Source organism: Pimephales promelas, unplaced genomic scaffold (assembly GCF_988280905.1).
Source record: "Pimephales promelas unplaced genomic scaffold, fPimPro1.hap1.1 HAP1_SCAFFOLD_81, whole genome shotgun sequence".
Classification (NCBI taxonomy): domain Eukaryota; kingdom Metazoa; phylum Chordata; class Actinopteri; order Cypriniformes; family Leuciscidae; genus Pimephales; species Pimephales promelas.
This window is the reverse complement of record NW_028297313.1, coordinates 17,501-22,500: the sequence shown is the minus strand read 5'-3', so window position 1 is coordinate 22,500 and position 5,000 is coordinate 17,501.

The window sequence follows — 5,000 nt, the reverse complement described above, 5'->3', positions numbered from 1 at the left end:
TACTCAAATTTTTTGGCACCAGAGCCGGACCCCGCCACGCGCGCCGGGCTCGTGCCCAGGAAAGACGCACCCTGCCTGGGGTGCACTTTACATAAAACCGGCCTGTCTTTTCCTGGAGGTCTCGTACTTCCAGAGCTCCGACGGGGGGGGCGTAGTCTGGATTTTATATGCCCACCCAGAGCGAGTCTGAGTGGGACTCACGACGGTCTGATCAATGGTAGGGGGTGCTCTGTGTTTTGCACCACCACACTTGCCCTCTTCCATACAGCCCCGAAGGCCCGTTTTAGGACCGTCTTCCCTCCAGGTCGAGCTCCAGGGGGTGTCGGGCGAATCTGACTCTGGCCCAGGACGGGCCACCCTCCCTGGGCTGGCCAGGGAGGTCTGAGACCATGGAGCTTTGAACCCACGTCACGCCATTGGACTTAGTCGATTTTTCTCAATTTTTTTGGCACCAGAGCCGGACCCCGCCACGTGCGCCGGGCTCGTGCCCAGGAAAGATGCACCCTGCCTGGGGTGCACTTTTCAGAAAACCAGCCTGTCTTTTCCTGGAGGTCTCGTACTTCCAGAGCTCCGACGGGGCGTAGTCTGGATTTTATATGCCCACCCAGAGTGAGTCTGAGTGGGACTCACGACGGTCTGATCGCTGGTAGGGGTCCTCTGTGTTTGCCACCACCACGCTTCCCCCTCTCTCATACATCCCCGAAGGCCCGTTTTAGGACCGTCTTCGCTCCAGGCGGAGCTCCAGGGGTGGCGGGCAAATCTGAATCTGGCCCAGGACGGGCCACCCTCCCTGGGCTGGCCAGGGAGGTCTGAGGGCATGGAGCTTTGGAACCACACCACGTTATTGGACTCTGTCTATTTTTTCCCCCAAACTTTGGCACCAGAGCCGGACCACCACACCATGTGCGCTGGGCTCGTGCCCAGGAAAAGATGCACCCTGCCTGGGGTGCACTTTTCAGAAAACCAGCCTGTCTTTTCCTGGAGGTCTCGTAACTTCCAGAGCTCCAGCGCGGCGTAATCTGGATTTTTACATGCCCACCCAGAGTGACTCTGAGTGGGACTCACGACGGTCTGATCGCTGGTAGGGGGTCCTCTGTGTTTGCCACCACCACGCTTCCCCTCTCTCATACATCCCCGAAGGCCCGTTTTAGGACCGTCTTCGCTCCAGGCGGAGCTCCAGGGGTGGCGGGCGAATCTGAATCTGGCCCAGGACGGGCCACCCTCCCTGGGCTGGCCAGGGAGGTCTGAGGGCATGGAGGTTTGGAGCCACCGCACATTTTTTGTACTCTGTCGTTTTTCGAGATCTGGGCTTCAGAGTCGAGCCCAGGCTCCGTTTCAAGGTGGGCATTGGGCTTCGTTCTTGCCCAGGAGACCCGCACCCTGCCTGGGATGCACTTTTCAGAGAAACCGGGCCGCCTTTTCCTGGAGGTTCTCGTGTTTTTCAGAGCTCCACCACAGCAGAGATTGAATCCTCTTCCCCAGCCAGAGTGCACCCTCTCTGGCTTGGGTGAGTGCCTTGAGTGCCCTGGAGGTCCGAACCAACAGCACGTTTATGGACTTTGTCTATTTTTCCAAATTCGACTCCAGAGTCAAGCCGGCCAAGGGGCTCTCTGAAGGCCCCTCTCTCCCTCCCTCATCCTCTACAAGAGCCCCATGGTCCGTTTTAGGACCGTCTTCGCTCCAGGCGGAGCTCCAGGGGTGGCGGGGGAAATCTGAGTCTGGCCCAGGACGGGCCACCCTCCCTGGGCTGGCCAGGGAGGTCTGAGGGCATGGAGGTTTGGAGCCACCGCACCTTTTTGGACTCTGTCGTTTTTCGAGATCTGGACTTCAGAGTCGAGCCCAGGCTCCGTTTCAAGGTGGGCATCGGGCTTTATTCGTGCCCAGGAGACCCCGCACCCTGCCTGGGATGCACTTTTCAGAGAAATCGGGCCGTCTTTTCCTGGAGGTTTCGCGTTTTTTTTTTTTTTCAGAGCTCCACCACAGCAGAGATTGAATCTGCTTCCCCAGCCAGAGTGCACCCTCTCTGGCTTGGGTGAGTGCCTTGAGTGGCCAGGGCCAACATCACCCACGGGCATCGGGCTTTATTCGTGCCCATGAGACCCGCACCCTGCCTGGGATGCACTTTTCAGAGAAACCGGGCCGTCTTTTCCTGGAGGTTTCGCGTTTTTTTTTTTTCAGAGCTCCACCACAGCAGAGATTGAATCTGTTTCCCCAGCCAGAGTGCACCCTCTCTGGCTTGGGTGAGTGCCTTGAGTGGCCAGGGCCAACATCACCCACGGGCATCGGGCTTTATTCGTGCCCATGAGACCCGCACCCTGCCTGGGATGCACTTTTCAGAGAAACCGGGCCGTCTTTTCCTGGAGGTTTCGCGTTTTTCCAGAGCTCCACCACAGCAGAGATTGAATCTGCTTCCCCAGCCAGAGTGCACCCTCTCTGGCTTGGGTGAGTGCCTTGAGTGGCCAGGGCCAACATCACCCACGGGGCATCGGGCTTTATTCGTGCCCAGGAGACCCGCACCCTGCCTGGGATGCACTTTTCAGAGAAATCGGGCCGTCTTTTCCTGGAGGTTTCGCGTTTTTTCCAGAGCTCCACCACAGCAGAGATTGAATCTGCTTCCCCAGCCAGAGTGCACCCTCTCTGGCTTGGGTGAGTGCCTTGAGTGGCCAGGGCCAACATCACCCACGGGCATCGGGCTTTATTCGTGCCCATGAGACCCGCACCCTGCCTGGGATGCACTTTTCAGAGAAACCGGGCCGTCTTTTCCTGGAGGTTTGGCGTTTTTCCAGAGCTCCACCACAGCAGAGATTGAATCTGCTTCCCCAGCCAGAGTGCACCCTCTCTGGCTTGGGTGAGTGCCTTGAGTGGCCAGGGCCAACATCACCCACGGGGCATCGGGCTTTATTCGTGCCCAGGAGACCCGCACCCTGCCTGGGATGCAGATCGGTTTGTGTGAGTCCTGGTTGTGTGAGCGTTACCCTTCTACATCACCCCCAAGGCCCGTTTTAGGACCGTCTCGGCTCCGGGCGGACAGCCGGGGGGCGGGGGGCGAATCTGCCTCCGGCCCGGGTCGGAGCTCCCTCCCCGGGGCCGTGCGTGGAGACCCGTCGCGCCCGGAGCTCCCGTGCAACCCCACGTTTTGGACTTGGGTTTTGGAGCGAGCGAGCGGGGTCGAACCCCGGGGGCCGAGCCGCCACGGAGTCCCCGAGCCCCGGGGACGAAGCCCCGGGAGCGAGGTCCCTCCGTGGAGGCGCGAGCCCCCAGGGCCCGGCCGCCCGCCCGGGGAGGAGAGCGCACGCTCCCCTACCCCTCAGAACCCACGTGGCTGGTTGCAGCAGACCCTGTGCACCGGAGGTTCCTCCAGGAGCGCGGGGCTGGGTGCTCTAAGCCCAAGTCATACAGGCAACCATGCCTCCCCGGGACTCCCCCTGCGAGCGGCGGCTGTTTGAAGGACGGTAACCCCACCGCACGGGGCTTCAAACGACCGTAGCTCTCCGAAGGCGGCTCCGATCGACGCCAAATTTTTGTCGGCTGGAGAACGGGACGAGACCTTTCGAATGAGACCGCCCCCAGCCCCGTGGGCCCCCGGGGGCCCGAGATACGGGCCCCCAAAGCGCCCCGGAAGCGGAAAAACGCAAATATCTCGCCGAAAACTCGACGTGCCCGGCCGAGGCCGGGCTCATTCGAACCGTCTCGCCGAGCTGAACGCGTCCATATGCGTTTCGTCGTTTTTGGTCGAGTATTCGCGGAGATATCGGCCGAAAACCCTCGGCCGCGCTCTGAAATGGCGCCCGCCGATGACGTCACGATCCCGGGAGAAAATCGCCCGTATCTCCGCGACGCGAAGGCCCAGAGAGCTCAAATTTGGGTGGCGAGGTCCCACGGGGGCCCTCGCTCGAACCAGGGCGGCGGCGGGCCCCGGGGACGCCCCCTACCGGATCGCCGTTCGCCGGGACCCCCGACTTTGAACGGCTATAACTCGGGGACCCGGGCGAGTTGGACCTCGTGGGTGGGCTCTTTCGAAAGGCCCCGTCCGGCACTACGGTCGATTCGAGTTTGGGGAAGATTGGCCCGGGGGTTCGCGAGATATAAGCCAAAAACGCCGCGCCTTTGACCGGGCCTAACTCCCTGACCCCGAGGCCCCCGGGGACGCGGGTGGCCTCTTTGGATAGGGCCCCCCGAGGCCTACGGAAGACCCGAGTTTGAAATTTTTTCGCCCGGCCGTTTTCGAGATATCGGCGAAAAACGGAATCTTCCCGTCCGGTGGGTGGGTGGGTGTGGGTGTGGGTGTCTCCGGGGGGCGGGGGGACTTCCAGGACCCCGGGGGGGCCACCTGGCCGTGCCCGAGGACGGTGCACCTCCCTGGGTGTGCCGTCAGAGCCTCCGGGGCCCCGGAAGTCCCCGCCCACTGCACGTTTTCGGACTTTGAGGGATTTTCGGGCCCCGAATTCGAACGCCCGTAGCTCGGGGACCCGGCGGCCCAGAGACACCGGACTCGGGTCAAGTGTGGCGTCCCGGCGGGCCCCTCGCAAAGAGCCCGCCCCCGAGCTCCGGGGCCCCCGGGTCCCGGAGAAAAGGGGCCCGACGTGTCGGGGGGGCGCCCGGGAAGGAAAGGTCCCAGGGGCCCGGGGCAGGCGGGGTCCGAGAGGGCCCGTGGGGAGCCCCCGACACCCGAAAGGGCGAGCCGCTGGGACCTCCCCTCTCCGAGATACGGGCCGTTTTCTCCGAAAGTCGCCCGCGCGTAACGGGGCCCATCTCGGGACCGGGAGGTCCCAGCGGCTCGCGGCGGCGGGTGCGGGGCCCGCTCTCGGGGACCTTGCTCCTCCCGCCGTCCCGAGCCACGGGGACCTTCCGGTCCCGAGATACGGCCACTTCCTGTCCAGCTTTGACCGGGTGTAACTCGAAAAGTAAGCCGAGTTGGGGCTCCACACTCGGGGGTATTGGGGGCCTCTGGGAGGGCCCCCCACGCCGGGTGTATGGGGCCCCAACTCGGCTTGGTTCCG